The 18,340-nt window shown below is 37.2% G+C and overlaps 1 pseudogene; it reads right to left on the reverse strand.

Annotated features, from left to right (window-relative positions):
• Positions 1-5,502: 5,502 nt before the first annotated feature.
• Positions 5,503-10,720, reverse strand: LOC132428778 (synaptotagmin-like protein 3 pseudogene; annotated as a pseudogene).
• Positions 10,721-18,340: the final 7,620 nt, after the last annotated feature.

Below are 18,340 nucleotides of genomic sequence, written 5' to 3' on the forward strand. Positions count from 1 at the left end.
ACAACATGCTTCTATGCTGTGCTTTTAGTTTAGGAGAGTCAACTTTTAAAATTAGGCTATTTACCACTCAGAGACATTGGACCCACAATTTTTTCTCACCATACCATATCTGTGCTTTTTAAAAAGGCAGTTTGGCCATTTATATTTAAGAAAAGAGATTGGAATATATCTTTTGGTACTGAAACATAACTCTTTATTAAAGCAAGTAAATATAAGGGATATTAGGCAATGAAACGTAATTCCTTTAGAGAAAGATTTCTTTCCCAAATAAAGACCTAGGATGTATTTCTTAGTAATTACTTTAAAGGGAAAAAATTTAAAAAGACCTCAGACATTTCTTTTTTTTAACACACATTACACAACTTGTGCTTAAAAACCTCTCCAGAAGTTTACGCTCAACCATCTTCAGCGTTTGAATGTGCAGTCTGTCACAGCCACAGACACAGTGTCCACATTAGTTAGGGAAAAAAGTTGGTTTACTTTTGTAAACTGCTTGCATGCAGAACGTCTATATTCTTTCCTGCACATAGAAGAAAAGAGAAACTTCTACACTTTCCTTGTACCTTTCACGTGATTATGGCCATTCAGAAAGCCCACTTTCACAGGGAGCAGTACGGTCCTTTCTTGGCTTACTCTTTTGAACTCCTCCCTCCCAGCAGTCATTCGTCATCTGACTCCCAAACTGGTGCCGGATGTCACTTAATTGATATTTATCTGTTTACATTTTGAAAATAACCTAAGTTAGGCCCCATCGAAAAACAAAGTTATAGAAACTCTTCTAAAGCACTGAGGTTCCTGAAATGATCATAATATTGTGAAAACAACTTAAACAAGACTTTTAAATAGAAATAATGCTTGTCAAATATGGCAAAATGCTGAACCTCACTGGGCATCAGTAAGAAGCCTGTGTTTAGCCAACCACATCCAATTCCGCAATCAGGCCCTGTCCTAGCTCATGGCAGCAGCAATAAATTGATGGCAAGGATGGATCATTAAATTCTGGTAATTAGTGGGATATTATTCCTTCTATCAAATTTGAAGTATAATTGATTAATCCCTTAACTTTGAGATATGTCACATCAATTTATTTTGCTTGTCTCGATAGCAATCTTTCTATGTTCTTAACACAGTTATTCCAAAATTATAGATCAAGCAATCAATACAAATTTATAAGTGACAAAGAGATGTGAGTTATTATGCTGGACTTTATGAGAAATATGACGTCAGATAAAATTTCTTTTGTCACTCAAGTTACTTAAATATTAGATGGAAAATTAGGAACTGATGGGGAGGGGGAAATTTCTGCCTCTACCTGTCTTGAGTTCTTGTGGCTAGACTAATAATAAAACTGATACAAAATAGATTAACAGGAGAAAAAGAAACAAATTTTAATTCACAGGGAGGTCTCAAAGGAATGAGACCTAAGAAGTGTCCAAAGCAGGCAGCTTTTGTACTTTTTAGACAAAAAAACAATAAACAGAAGAGAAATTGACAGGACAAAGAAATTTAGGATTTGGATGCTCAATTAGTGAAGAATCTAGACAGAATTTGGGCTTGGGTGGTAAATTAAAGTAATAAGATTTGTTTATACAGTCTTCTGGGCCTGAATTCCCTATCTCTGGCATTAAAGGTGTCCTTCTACCTCCTTTCACATGAGAGATTTATTTCCTGCTTTCAGGGAGATAGAAAGAAGGGTCAGAGTGTCCCTCTTGCATTGGCCGTTTCTTAAGTAACTTTAATTCAAAATAATCAATATGCCACTGTGGCATATTTGTGGGTGGCCTGCCTTGAGCCCCAACAGAACTAAATAAATAAAAGAAATTTTTAAGTAAAAGAGTTATAGTGAGACAGAGAGAGAATAAGACATAATAAGTATGCCAAATGAGTGGTTTGAATCTCTTTAAAGCAATGACCACCATATTGGTCTTCAGATTATCATACACCAGGTTTATTACTCATAGTGTTCACACTAGTTGCCCAAAGCTTCTTGTACTTGGTGGTAGAAATAAGAATATTTTCACTTCCTTCAAAAATGAAAACTGTGAAACAGCCCAATTTCTAGCAACAAAGGTATTTTTGTTTTGACTTGACATTACAAATTATTGGCCTTCAAATTACTCATGGAAATATTGCTTAAAGCATTTTGATAATCAATTATTACTTTCCACATTAGGCTCTCATTTTTATTAGTGAATATTCTAGCTATGGTATAGACACATTTTTTAAAAAATTTAGTCTGCTAAACCAACTAATCTACAAATTGCAGAGTTGCCTACACTTCACACCCTGGGGAAGCAAAACTGACAATTTGGAAGAGTTTTAAAACATACATATTAGGGAAACCATTGACTGTGTGTTCATGGCTCAGTTATTTTCATTTTCATTGCTTATTTTTAAAAAAGGGAACTTTTCACACTGGATTATTTAATTAATGATGAATGTGTGACCCTGTGTACATTTCAGTTCACTGTGATCCCCGACTACACAAATAATTCATATCAAGGAAACTGCTCGTATACAGGAAAGAGAAGCACTGACCTGGAGCTCCATTATCAGTTTCATCTTTAGTAGGTGTCATATCATAACTCCTTCTTCCATTTCCTTTTAAATTTGATTAACAAAGAGCAAATATGTTACTGCAGTGCAAGAATGATGCATTCATTAATCACAATACCGTTTACAATTATGAGTACATTTGTTTTTTATACTAAAATAATAGCTGCCATAATAAATAATCTGACAATAATATTCTATTAAGAACGTTCAACAGTGCATTATAAATCTAAACTACAAAGAGAAATTAGAGTGATTGGAGAGTTACTGTGTTCCAGAATAGAAGGTATCATATGCCAACTATTGTCATGAGATGGTCAGTAGAAAATACATAAGGCGCAAATTCCATGGTGAAGATACCTGTAAGTAAACACAGAGGAGAAATATTTCCTTTTATCCTTACAGCATCTTGACTTCAGTTATAAAAGCTGTTTATTCAAAGAGTACATGAAGGCTTAGGGTTATTAAAGCAATTCGTTTAATGATATGTGCACAAAGATAAAGGTAACTACAAATGTCTGGCTTCTAACTCATGCTGATAGTTTGGAATTTTCTCTTTCTCACGAATTCATGTTTCTTGTAGATAACAAGCTGCCCTGGGGAAAAGGGACCTGGAGAGAAAAGGGTAGTAGCTATTATTGGGAGTTTACAAAGTGCTGCACTCCATTAACATTTCTCATTCCCTGGGAGCCTGTTTCTGACAGCTCCCAAAGCTCAGCACTAACGCAAAGCCTTAAGCAGGTGGATGGTGGGCTGTTACACAGGCGCCTCTGCATTCTGGAAATAACACAAGTTTAAAAATCACACAGATATGGGTTCAAAACATAACTCTGCCACCTACTAACTCTGTTGCCTTGGGCAGATGATAACCTCCTGAGTTTCAAGTTTCTCATATGTAAAATAAATAGAAATTCTCCTCCATCAAGATAAAATGATATTTTGGAGATTAATCCTTTGTCTGTTGTTTCATTTGCAAATATTTTCTCCCATTCTGAGGGTTGTCTTTTTGTCTTGTTTATGATAGCATCAACATATATACACTACCGAATGTAAAATAGTTAGCTAGTGGGAAGAAGCCGCATAGCACAGGGAGATCAGCTCGGTGCTTTGTGACCACCTAGAGGGGTGGGATGGGGAGGGTGGGAGGGAGACGCAAGAGGGAGGGGATATGGGGATGTATGTATGCATATGGCTGATTCACATTGGTATTGTATTATACCAGTATTGTGTAGCAATTATAGCACTGTATTGTGAAGCAATTATACTCCAATAAAGATCTATTTTAAAAAAGATAAAATGATATAATGCATACAAATACCTGGTAAATCTAAGTGTTCAATTAATTAAGCTAGTATCTATTTGAAATACTTAAGGTCTATCATGTGGCAGGTACTACGCTGGGAGATAGTGGTGAGTAAGACAGACAGAGTGACTTAGCCTGACCAACTCTCCTCATTTGTCCAGGATTTTCCCGGTTTTAGCAAAGAAAGTCCTGCATCCCAGAAACCCCTCAGCCACAGACAAACAAGGACAAACTGGTCATCCTACCAGAGCATTCAACCTAAAAGACTATATCTAGATGCCATCAAGGATACGACCACAGCATGAAACTGTAGTTTCAAAGAGTTGTCAAAAGGGAAAGCAAAGTTGTCATCGCTCATCCTGAATTGAAGTGAGCCTGAGAATTACACGATTCTCAAGGGGCTGGCAGGAGAATAAAGAACTGGATTATGAACAGGGTGTGCTAGAGAAATTAGGAGAGTAAAGAGCTGACAGAGCTAAACAAGAGTCCTTGAAACTCCAACCTGTCCTTGAGGAAACTTTCTATAGTTTGTGACCTACCTATAGACATCCAATTCAGAAAGAAGGTATAAAGGAAGCCAGGCATGTGGGTAGGTAACCACATCACTTGAGGAGGCAAAACATTGAATATTTTGCAAGAAAGTCTCAGTGGACAAAGCCTGACTGGAGCACAGACTTGAAGCATCATATACTCTTGGATAATATCTCCGTGGTGCCTCCATCTAGTAGTGGTAGAAACTAAAGCCCCGGACGTCACCCTCAGCCCCGTGTTCCTGAGCCGCTGCTCCAGATGTAAGCTCCTCTGTGTTTTTTCTTCCTTTCCTGGACTTTTATCCCAATACTGCTCCAAGCTTTCTGCCTCCAGTACTCCCTACCTTGCCTGCCCTCCCAACCAAACCTTCCTACAGCCTCCGGAACCCACAATTTCTATTGGGAACTTCCATCAGATTCTATCTACTAAGTCTGGAAAGAATTTTTTTCAGTGCTTCTAGCAGCATTAATATTCCTCAAAAGACATTTTGGAAAGTGTTACTCTAGCCTCACCTCCTACCTGCAGTAGCCTTTACCCACTGTATGTGGAGCTTCTGGAAGCCATCACACTCTTCACACCCTCTTATCTTTGCATGTGTTCTTTTCTCTTCCAGAAATGTTCTGCTTTCACTCTTTCTCCTAGCTAATTGATACTGCACCTTCAAGACTAAGTTCAAATACACTGCTTAGGCCCCTCCATCTGGTTTATAGCCCCTTCCCCATACCTCCAGGGCACCCAGTTCATTCCACTTAGCAGTCAGTTTCCCAAGGAAAGAGCTCCTCTTATTTACCTTTGTTACTTCAGGGATTACTACAGTATCTGACTTTTTTTTTTTTTAACTGTTGAACATTTATTGAAATTGGGTCATTTTCCACATCTCTCAAAGCACAGATAACCAACCTGAGACCTAACTAACGTAACATCGATAATGGTTCCGTCTAAATACTCATAGAGGAATGTGGAAGAACATCTCAGCAGCAGGACGGCTGTAGACGGGGAGAGCTCACACCCCCCGGGGCCCTTCGCCACCCTCCACCCCCGTGCCCGCACACCCAGCCCCGCAGCCGACCATCAGGCCCCGGCACCTGAAAACCCACTGCGCCCGGAGCCTCCGGTCAGTGCAGGGTGAGGGTCATGTCTGTCCACAGGTTGGGGTTGGAAAGCACTTTCTGCCATTGGAGTTTTGATTGTGAGCACGAGTCTGTGCCGCCCGCTGGCTCTTCCTTGGAACCAAGCCTGGAGCCTCCCAGCAAGCGGTCGTTCACGCCGAAGGTGGCCTGGTCCCAAACGGTTAATTCTAGGGTGGATTGCCTCAGCTGAGAAGGGGTGACCCCTTTGAAAACGACGGAGTGCTTCCACTGGGGACAGGCTTGCTTCTTCAGGACGGGGGACTTCAGTCTCAACCTCTGCTGGTCTGGCACAGTGAGACAGCCCTTAACAAATGAGTTTAAGGTACCATCTGAAGGCACAGGTAAATTCTTGGCTCCCAGCACTACCAAACAGAGCTGACCGTTATGTGATGGCTGATCTCCCGTCCCTTCTTGAGCCTCCTGGAGCTTTCTGGGCCCTGCAGGGAGGACCAGTTTGGCCCGGACTACAAGTTCTCCGTTATTCGTGGGAACACTGTCTTCGTCTTTCTCTGCCTTGGCCTGGAGCGGATACCAATGGGCAGACTGGGTCGTGCGGTCCTCAAAGTCCCACGTGGCCAGAGGGATGATCACTTCTCCAAGAAACACCCTCCGGGCGAGCGTGCCCAGGTGCCACACAGACACCCGCAGCTGCCGGGTCGCCAGCTGGGTAGGCTCCACCTGGTACTTCAAGGTCTCCTGAAAGGTTGGCTCCACCATGTTCTTTTAGACTCCAGTCTTGCGTTTTCCCTGGGAGGATCTGTCAGGCAGCAGATAGGTCTTTACATAAGGATTGCACTTTTTCTTCTTTTCCTCCCCATAGGCAAGGTTCTTACAGGCCTTGATGCGTATGCTAGGTTTTTGCTAATTGTTGAATAAATAAGATGTTGAAGACAATGGAGAATAAATCATTGAACCAAAATTTAATGGGGGAATTTGGACGAGCAGTATACCAACTGCCTCTCTGCAAATTTAGTTAGAAGAAACAAAGTTGTCTTTCTGGAGCTCTCTTAGAACAGGAAAATGAACTGCATGACTTCTGGGGTCTTCCTCTTGCCTTTGGAGTCTGTAAAGTTCTGGGAGAATAATACATATCTCTATGAGTTTGATCTAGCCCTTTCAAATGGATTTATTATTCTTTATTTAAATTATGTATGACTTACACTTCCAGCTGAATATCAATAGGAGAAACCAGTCTGATCTTAGATTTCTTAACATCTCCAAGTTAGAATCTCATTCAAATTCAACGAGATTAAAAGACCTTAGATAAAAATTATTAGGGATTTCTCCCCACTCTTTTAGCTGTCACGTGTATGATCTTTTTCACATCTATTTTGACTTTCTAAATCCTCTTGTAGAGATTTTAAATTATCCTTTCTTGACTTGTTTAGTGAAAACATTGGAATGTTCAGAGGAAATCTGTTGCATTTATAACCATCTTTTTTTCCCTTTTAGATTTTTTTCTCTTGCTCTTTTATAACTTCTTTTTTTCACTAATCTACTCTGCCAGGGATTTTGACAGCTGAAATATGTGATTAGTGCCATTTTATATCTCAATATATGTATTTAAATCACTCACAGTGGTTCTAGTTGAAGTTTTGTTCTGTCAAAATATTTTAGTCTTAAATGAAAGCTACCCACACGTGCTTTTTACAAAAGCAATTCTTGCACAAAAAGATTTATAGCATCTCTCTTTTTGAGTAATTCTGAATAGGTGACCTAAAGCATCTAAAAATGACAGGTTTCATTTCATTTTCTGTATTTTGGGCTTAGATATACACAGTAAAATTTTTCATGCACACCAGTACTTAAGATTCAATAAAGGAGTTAACTTTCTTCCCCCTGGAAATCATTGTCTGCTATCTTTTCTTCCACCACTTCCTGCTCACTCTTCAACACACTCAAGTGTGGCTTACAATTCATCACCTCATGAGAACATTATTTTAAATTCTTTTTAACACTTGTGACATTCCTCAGCATTGTATGAGAAGTAAGGGAAAATTAAGCAGTTCAAATTCTGGTACAGATTAAAAAAATAGAATTTGGGAAAATTTGAACTGTCTCTAATTTTAAAAAATATATCCATATAATAATGTCTTCAACTCTATAAATGTAGTTTGTTACTCTTTTAAAGGAGAAATGTTACCAGAATACTAGCAAAGCCAGAAAGTTCTAAGTCAAATGTGTTACAGAAACAGTATATTTTAAAATGTATTGCTCTAGAAATAATTTAGTTTTAGATTTATACATGTAAATTTAATATTTGAAGAGTTAACACATTTTCAAAGTTTTGATGTGAATGTTAAGAAATAATAGTCTCTTAAAAGTAAACTCTCAGAACATCATGAATTCCTTGAAGAACAGTCTATGCTTCATGTTTCTTTATCTATCGTGACTATCATGCAGCTAGACACAATGTTAGTATGTAAAAAGCACTCCAAATTGAACTTGAAGTAGAGAATTGAGGCAAATGACTGAAAAATCAATGAGAGGCGGATTTTGATTTCTTACTTTGGAATCCACCTGTTGGCCTTACCAATCACTGTTCCAAGGGGAGCTTTTATTTAAGAGAATAGAAATACCTTACATGGCGAATCTACCACATGATTTTCCTCAGTTAAGCAACAAAGGGAGTTTGTTCTACAGAGGTCAAACTAGCTTCTCTTTGGTCTAGTATTAAAGTACGTTGGAGAGAGACAACACAGAAACTCCTTCGGCCAGGCTTGAGATGCCAGGGTCATTACCTTTAATCTTTCTTTTTTAGATGGTTCCAAATTGCTGGAGAAAAATAACACAGTGGGGCACATTTATGGTTTCCCAACCCAGCAAGGCCCTTAGGACTGCCTGACTAGCTTTCCTACTCTCCACAATAATCATTTCAAGTCTTCTGCTTTCTCCTTAAATTTTGATCCTTCCCTATCCTCTGGAATTTCAATGGATGACACTCTCTCTGATTTTGCTAATAAATTAGAAACATGATAAGGAAGTTTTCACAGCTCTCATCACCAAATACACAGACCTACTCACATAGACACCTGGATTCACCTCTTTTTCTACTTTGAAAATGGAGGAAATATCCCTCCTCCTAAAAAGGGCCTTACCTGCCACCTTCTTATAACTCCACGGCTAGAGGTTATCTTCCCTGGCCTCTCTGCTATCTCTCTCTTAGACCCTACCCTTTACTATTTAAACATGCTTTAATCATTCCCTTAAAAATTAAGAAAGATAAAGTGTCCCTGGATCCTACATTCTCCTAACCTATTCTTCTGTCTCTTTTCTCCCCTAACTCTTGTAAAGAGCTCTCTGCCTTTAGTATCTCTACTCTCTATTGACTCTTCACCCATTTCAGTATGGCTTCTATTATACCACCAATGAAAACACATTTTAATAATGCAAATAATCTTTGTGACTCAAAGAAAGTTTTAATTCTTCATTTTACAGGACTTCCTAAGAGCATTTCACATAATTGGCCTCTCTCTCCTTTTTAAAATACTTTCTTCCTTGAGTTCTGTGATGACAGATCCTCCAGGGTTTCCTTCTACTTTGCTGTGACTGGCCATCTCAGTTCCCTTTGATAGTTCATTCTCCTCTACCCAGCCTGCTGAGATACTGACTGATGTACATTATTTAGAGCAATAGGAACAAAACAAATGGACTGGGAACTGGACTTTCCCAAGATTAGATTTGGTACTACAGAATGAGATGACACAGGCATGCCATCTTTACAGAAAATATTCTGCAGGTGAGTCTAAGGAGAGTCTTAATTCCAGTCATTTTGGGCAACTGAAAAGACAATAGATTATATGGGAACAGGAGGGCAAATAAAGCCTAAACAACTCATATACAAATTAATCTCTGCCACTTATACTATTGCCCACACACATTCCCACATAGGCTTAGTGCAAATAGCTGACTCAAATGTGATTAAAAAGTGAATTATAATAATTTTAAAAGGATACAGCACAGACAAAATCATTTAAAAATACTTTTTAAGAAGGAAGGAACAGAAAAAGCAAAAGGCAGACCAAAAACAATAACTAGAAAAAATATTGCCACCAAGCAGATAAAAATGTAGGCCAAGCATATTGCCATAAATTCAATATAGCCAAGTAGAGTAATCAAAGAGCTCAAAGAAGAATTACAAAAACTCAGAAAAAAACATAGTGAAACAACAGAGTGAGATGAAACATAATCTTTCAGAGCTCAGGAAAGAAGTAAAAAGAATCACAAAAAATCAAATCCGTCAGAGAAGTAATGAAAAGAAAACAAGCTGGCTAAAACACAGTAGGAGTTATAAAGAAGAGGTTTGGGGAGAAGAATTTTAGAACTGGAAATGATGGAAATGATAACTGGGAAAAGAAGGAGATAGAAGTGTGTAAGACTGATTCCTTCAAATTTCATATACAGAATATAAAATATATTACTGAAACAGAAAATTATATAAGTAGTATAAGTTTATTTAAAGGAGGTAAACAATAGATAACCTAAGAAAAATGATGTAATCCATGGAAATCATTTCATAGACAGAAGGGGCTAAAAAGACAGAAATATAGACTAACTTCTTACTGTTCATTCTGGGAAGTAAAATGATATAGGTCATTAGATCATGAACTCAGAAATGAGATAAATGTAGATAAAATAAAATATTTTGGGTTTGAACTCAGCTGCTCCCATGGACACAACAAATATACAGCTACATATGGAATGATTTTCCTCTGAAAAGGACCTGAAAAGTAGATGAACAGTGTGTCTACAACAAAGGATAAGAGGCACATGGAGACAGGTAGGAGAAACAGAGATACAGCCTCACCCTGGATGATACCCCAGGAGCAGTGACCTACAATCAAGAGATACACCAAAAATATAAAGCTTTCCCTCAAGGAGTGAAGGAATCGAGCCCCACATCAGGCACCCTGACCCTTGAATCCAGAAGACAAGCACCCAAAATATCCAGTTTTGAAAATCAATGTGGATTAAGTCCAGGAGAACCATAGCATTGTAGGGAATGGAGACTCCTCTCTTAAAGGGCTCATGAACTGTTCCATTTGCACTGATATCCAGCACAAAAGCAACAGTTTGAAAATGCCTAGAACATAAGGAAAGGAAGTCTACTTACAGATTTAAAGCTGCTGCTGGAGAAGCAGGAAACTGCTGGGACTTTCGCCAGGGATGGAAGCACTGGTGGGTGCCATTTTTGTAATCTCATCCTAACTAGCTCATGACAGAACTGGCAAGTGCCATTTTTGGTGTCCTCTCTCTAACCTGCTAGCACCAGTGCACGTGCTCTGCCCACCCCATGCCACAACCCAGCTGGGTGAGTGCCCCAAACCCGTATTCACCCCATGTAGCAGCCACACCACAACTAGGCCAGGCAAGCACTGTGTGCCTCACTCACCCTACACAGAAGCTGCAGCCCTGCCATAGCTGGCAGGTATGCACAGCCCATGCAAGGGACATCTCTTTAGTGCCTGACTCTGGTGGCCAAGAGAGACTTCACTTCCAGGCCCCACAGATAATATCCTACATAAGGACACTCCTTCAAGACTGAGAGAGGTAGCCTGTTTCACCTAATACATATAAATAGAGAGTTAGGAAAAATGAGGTGACAGACAAATCCCAAACTAAACTAAAGAACAAGACAACCACCCAGAAAAAGGTCTTAATGAAATGGAGATAAGCAACCTACTTGATAAAGAGTTCAAAGTAATGGTCATAAGGTTGCTCACTGAACTTAGGTGAAGAATGGATGAACACAGTGAGCTTCAACATAGAGATAGAAACTATAATAAAATATAGAACAGAAGTTATAACTGAAGTGAAAAATACACTTTAGGAATTCAACAGCAGACTGAATGAAGTAAAAGAACAAATCAGCAAGCTAGAAGACAGAGCTGTAAGGTCCGTAGGCCCGGGTGAAAGGAGGCCCGGGGGGTAAGAGAAAACATCGACCAGTATGAGGTAGGAGAGGCATTGGGACATAACGACCTCACCTGTTCTGGGAATCAACAAGAAACTCTAACTTCCTGCCCAGAAAACAATGGGGCTGACGGGAAGGGAAAATGGGCTTACGCCCCACAACAGACCAACCAACAACACCTGGCCCTGCTGTATCCTCACCAAATAAGGAATTACCCTGTATAGCAAACCACCCCCTCCCCTTGCAAGCCGCCTTCTGCTTTTACCCCAATAAAAATCCCCCTCATCCAGTACCGGACGCGACTTCTCTGGCCCCTTTCTCTCGGACCAGTGAACCTCACCCGGGAGCACTTCCTAATAAAGCTCACTTGAAGCTTTCCTCTGTTTCACGGTGCCGTTTGTTAAGATCCGACCTTACAAGAGCAATGAAAATTACCCAGACAGAGCCACAAAATGTAAAAAGAATTTTAAAAAGTGAAGATACTGTATGGGAACTCTGGGACAATATCAAGCAGAATAACATTCATATTATTAGCTTCCCAGAAGGACAAGAGAGAGAGAAAGGGACAGAAAAATTATTTGAGGAAATAATGGCTGAAAACTTCCCTAATCTGGAGACGGAAACAGACATCCAGGCTCAGAAAGCCCAGAGAGTTCCAAAAGATGAACCTAAAGAGAAATACAACAAGACACATTATAATTAAAATGGTAAAAGTTAGGGGTAAAGAGAGAATTATAAAAGCAGCAAAAAAAAAAAAAAAACAAACCCAACTATTATGTACAAGGGAAACCCCATAAGACAATCACCAGATTTTTCAGCAGAAACTTTACAGATCAGAAAGTGTAACATGATATATATATCCAAGGTGCTGAAAGGAAAAAATTTCCAATGAAGAATTCTCTACCCAGCAATGTTGTCATTCAGAATTGAAAGAGATTATGAGGTTTCCAGATAAGCAAAAGCTAAAAGAGTTCGTCACCAATAAACCATCCTTACAAGAAAAGTTTAAAGGATTTCTCTAAGCTAAAAAGAATAATTTTTAGCAATAATTAATAATAAGAAAGGCAATAATTAATAATAAGAAAGGCAATAATTAAAGGCAATAATTAATAATTAGAGGCAATAAGTAATAATAAGAAAACATAAGAAAGAAAAAGCCTCACTGGAAAGGCAAATATATAGTAAAGGTAGTAGATCAATCACTTAAAAGCAAGTATAAAGGTTAAAAGACAAAGCTAGTAAAGTAATCATTTTAAATATAAATGATCTAAATATACCAATGAAATGACAGAGATTTTCAGAATGGCTATAAAAACAACACTGAAATATATGTTGTCTGCAAGAAACCCACTTTAAATATAAAGACTTAGGTTAAAAATAAAGATAGCTCGGGGCTTCCCTGGTGGCGCAGTGGTTGAGAATCTGCCTGCTAATGCTGGGGACATGGGTTCGAGCCTTGCTCTGGGAAGATCCCACATGCCACGGAGCAACTAGGCCCATGAGCCACAACTACTGAGCCTGCGCATCTGGAGCCTGTGCTCCTCAAGAACAGAGGCTGCGATAGTCAGAGGCCCGTGCACCGCGATGAAGACTGGCCCCCGCTTGCCACAACTAGAGAAAGCCCTCGCACAGAAACGAAGACCCAACACAGCCAAAAATAAATAAATTTATATAAAAAAAAATAAAGATAGCTCATGATAATACTAACTGTTTAAGAAGTGGAAGCAGTATATTAATTTCAAACAAAGCAGATTTAAGAACAAGGAAAACTATCAGGGATGAAGCAGAGGAAACACAACTGATTTAAAATTCTATATCCACAGAAAAACCTGCATGTGAATGTTTATAGCACCAAATGTTTATAATCACTAAAGACTCAAAGCAACCAAGATGTCTTTCAATAGGCCAATGAATAAACAAGCTGTGGTATGCCCATAAAATGGATATTCAGCAATAAATGAAATGAAGTATCTGTATTAGGTTGATTGGATCACATAAAAAAATACCACAGACTAGGTGGCTTAAACAACAGAAGTTTATTTTCTCCCAGTTCTGGAGGCTAGAAGTCCAAGATCAAGGTGTCAGCAGATCTGGTTTCTCCTAAGGCCTCTCTCCCTGGCTTGCAGATGGCCACTTTCTTGCTATGTCCTCACATCCCTGGTACCACTCTGTTTCTCCAAATTTCCTCTTCTTACAAGAATATCAGTCAGATTGGATTAGAACCTACGCCAAATGCCTTATTTTAAGTTAACCACCTCTTTAAAGGCCCTATCTCCAAGTAGAGTCACATTCTGAGGCACTAGAGGTTAAGACTTCAACATATAGATTTTCAGGAGACACAACTTAACCCATAACAGTGTGAAACCATGAAAAGACCTGAACCCATATTTATGTAAATAAGTGATTACATTCATAAATTCTGGAGAAGAGACAACTCATTGCAGAAGAATATCAAATAGTTTATATAAATATTCTGCTCTCAAAGCAATGGGGTATGACTCCCCACTCCTTAAATATGGGCTGCACATAGTGACTTTCTTCCAAAAAGTACAGCATAGAATGGGGGAAATGAAGAGTAATTTTACAATGGAGAAGACTGACAAGAATTACCTCAGTCGGGGAACCAATATTAACATCAACAGTCATACCTAATACTGATAGTACATACCCATCATACAATGTAATGAAAATGACACTTCACCTCTGTAGTATCTTTTCCCCAAAACACATAACTTCACTCTAATCATGAGGAAAATTTCAGATAAATCCCAACTGAAGAACTTTCAGTATTTGACAAGTGCTCCTCAAAACTGTCAAGTTCATCAAAAACAAGGGAAGTCTGGGAAAATCTCACAGCCAAGAAAAACCTAAGGAGACAAAGTAAATGTAACCTGGTATCCTGGATGGGACTGTAAAAAATAAACAGAAGCCTCAATTAAACAGAGCTGAGAGACCAGAAGGGGGAGCGCTCAAGCTCTGTGAAAGCAGAGTCCAAAAACAGGAAGAAATACTCCTCTTCTTTCCCAGCAACACTCAGCTAATGAAAAGCCATGGATTCTTTACTTACTATAACCCTGTAAATTTCCTTTTCTTCTTCATAAAAGAGGTCTTCCTTTGTTGTGCTTGGACTTGTGTGTGGCTTGCCGTGGTTGCAGACCCTGTATTACAATCCTCTGCTGATTCTAAATAAACCCTGCTTTGCAGGAGGAATAGCTGGCAGTTTATTTGTTTTAGGTCAGCAGGATCCTGGAACAGGAAAAGAATATTAGGTAAAAACTAAGGAACTGCATAAAGTATGGACTTTAGTTGATAATAATATGTCACTATTGGTTCATTAATGAAATATACCATACTAATATAAGATGATAATAATAGGGGAAACTGAGTATAAATTATATGTCAAATTCCTGTACAACCTTTGCTATTTTTGGGTAACTCTAAAAGTGTTCTGAAAGAAAAGGTTGACTTACCAAAAAAACCAAAAAATAAAAAAACCCAAAACAACAATGACAACAAAAACAGGAGTGGACACATAAAAACCAAACCTAACTGTTGGCTACATAAAATAAATGCATGTGCATTTAAATAAATGTGACTTTGAAGATTGAAAACAAAATTATGAACAAAGACTTACCTGGCACATGCAAATTTAAAATCAGTAAATAAATAAAAATAAGAAAATCAAAATTTGGCCATAATCATAATAGCTAACCAAGCTGAATACAAAGACAAAAGTAATAAAATAAGGTAGGGCATTTTTAATGATAATATGCCATATCAATACAATATGCCATATACAAAATATGATATACAATATGCAATAAAGATCATCCCACCCTGAATATTTTTGTACTAAATAGAGCATTAAAATTCAAAGCATAAAATCTATAAGGACAATAAGTGAAATACACAAAAATAAATTTGCCTATCTCTAGCCATGATATATCAAGTGAAAAATATTAAAAAAAATCAGTCACTATACATACCTTGTTTGTATATACTCTTGGAAATTCAATTATATTCACCACATGTAAAGACACAAAAAACTGTTCATTAAAATTTAAAAAGCACAAATATAGCAAACAATGTGATTTTTTTTCAAGATGCAATAAGTCTAGGAATTAATAACAAAACTCAAAAACAGTTAAAATCCAAATACTTGGAAATGTAGGGCTTTTTTATTACAGAATTATTTGATTTAAAAATCAGGACTCAAATTGCAGATTTGTTAGGAAATAACTAAAGTTAAAACAATTGCAATAAGAACCTATGGGATTCAGATAAAATGGTGGCTTAGAGTAGTATTCTTAGCATTGGAGACATATTAATTATAGAGAAAGAATAAAAATAAATTAATAGATCAATCAGCGAATGATGTTACAAACAAAATGTAACAAAATAACCTAAGAAAATTGGAGGAAGTAATTAGTCAAGGGAATAGCAGAACTCAATGACAGGAAAAAAGGAACATTTAAAACTATGAATAAATCTGGGTAGGTTAATTGTGAATGGGAGGAAGAAAAAATGATACAACACATTAACTATTACTTAATCTAATGAAGAAACAAAGGATGGGGGAAAGCACAAATACACAAAAGAATAGTAATGGGGATCCAACCACATATAAATTTTAAAACATGGAGGTATATTGCTTAACTCTAAACAAATTTACTCTAAGCCTAAATTAAATGAATAACTTTCCTAGAAAAATATAAAGTTCCAAGAATAACCCAAAAAGAGATAGAAAACCTAAATAGAACAATTATTTTAGATTAAATGATGTTCAAAAGTCAACCCCTCCTCCACAAAAAGGTGCCAGTGCTGGACAACTTCACATTGGATTGATATCATGCCTTTAATTTTTAAGTTCTTAGTATATCAGAGACATTAAACCAGACTAAGATAAAACAGAAACGAACACCACAGTCTAATTTTGTTTATTAATATGGATATAAAAAGTCTAAATACAATAAGAGGTAACTGATATTTTTCTTAACATGATTATGCTTAATGGAAAAAGCCTAGAAGCATCTCCTTAAGATCAGAAACACAAATACATCAGCTATCACGATTATTATTTATAATTCTTTTGGAGAAATAACTAGAAGAAAGAGGAGTGAAAAAAAGTGAAAAGTGAACAGAAAGAGGAAAAGTAATTATTTGCAGATGAAAACTTAGAAAACTCAAGCAACTGAAAATAACTATAAATAATGAAAAACTTCAGTTAAGATGGCTGGATACAAAATCAATATGTGAAAATAATAGCCTCAATATATACAAATAAAAGTCCATTAGAGGGTGTAATGGAAGAGAACATGTTCTTTATGGAGGTGATTATGAAAAAAAAATAACATAACTAGGAACAAGCTTAAGAGAAGTAAAAGATCCTTATGTAGAAAAACCTTAAAGTGTTACTTCAAGGTTTAGAAAAGACCCAAAGAAGCCTAGGATAAATGGAAAAGCAATCCTTATTCTTCGATGTCAAAGCTTAATGAATTAATTTATAAATTTAAGATGACCTCATTAAATAAAAAAAGACAAGCAGTACACTGGAGAAAGGACAGTTTTTTCAAAGAGCAAGGCTGGGAAAGCAATAAACCCTACCTCCTACTTCATACTCTATGCAAAAATAAATTTTAGATGGATTGTAAATGTAAATGTGAAAGGGAGAAATATAAAGTTTCTAAATTTAAGGCAAACACATCATGACATTTAGTTAGAAAAAAAAAATTCTGAAATGGTGTACAAAATGTCTGATCAAAAATAAATAAAGATGTTTAAAAAAAGTAAAATATTGTTAAATTTAATAGTTTGAACTTAAGATTTATCAAAATATTTCATTAAATTCTGAAAAAAGCAAACCGCAGAATGGGAGAAATTTGTAATACAACACAAACACATACATTCAACTATAGTCACCAAAAGTCTCAAATCTAGAATATATAAAGTGCTCCTGTAAATCAGTAAGACAAAAGAAGATGACCCAATAGAGAATAGATAAAAGATTTGAACAAGCAGTTACAATAAATGGTGTCCTAATGACCAAACATGAAGAGTTGTTCAGCTTCATTCGTCATCACTGAAACACAAATTTAAACCATATTACAACATCACCACACATCTACCAGGAGAGTTAAAATACAAAATAAATAAATAAATTTAAAAACATACAAGTGTTGATGAGGGTGTGGAGAGAATAAAACATTTACTGTTGGCGGGAGTGTAACAGTTTCAACAGCTTTGAAAAATTGCTTGACAGTATCTACAGGAGCTGACAATGTATGCACACTCTCTGACTCAGCAGTTCTCCTTTCAGATAAAAGCCCAACATAACTCATATCCACCAAAAGATATGGACAAGGATGTTCACAGCAGTATAATTCAGAATAGCCAATAAAACAACTATTTCAATAACAATCCAAACACCCATTAATAGTAGAATGGATAAAAAAGAAATAGTATATTCACACCACAGACTATGATTTAACAAAGAATGAACAACCTACAGCTACACAAAACAATGTGGATGAGTATTATTACCATATTTTTAGCCAAAGAAGCCAGACACAAAAGAATATATGTATACAATTCTGTTTCTGTAAAGTCAAAAGCAGGCATAATGAATCTATGGTGTTAGTAACAGGGTAATGGTTACCCTTGTGAGGAGGTAGACCGGAAGTGACGTCTGGGGAGCTGGTTATATTTTGTCTCTTGGTTTGGGTGACGATTACATGCGTATGTTCACTTTGTGAAAATTTGTTAATCTGTATATGTATGATATGCGCACTTCTCTGTGTATATGTTATACTTCAAAAACAAAGTTACTAAAGCAAACTTTTAGAACAAGATATGGTAAACTTTATATAGAAAAACTAACATCAAGAATTAGCTGGGGTCTTCCCTGGTGGC

This window comes from Delphinus delphis, chromosome 7 (genome assembly GCF_949987515.2).
Source record: "Delphinus delphis chromosome 7, mDelDel1.2, whole genome shotgun sequence".
Taxonomy (NCBI): Eukaryota; Metazoa; Chordata; class Mammalia; order Artiodactyla; family Delphinidae; genus Delphinus; species Delphinus delphis.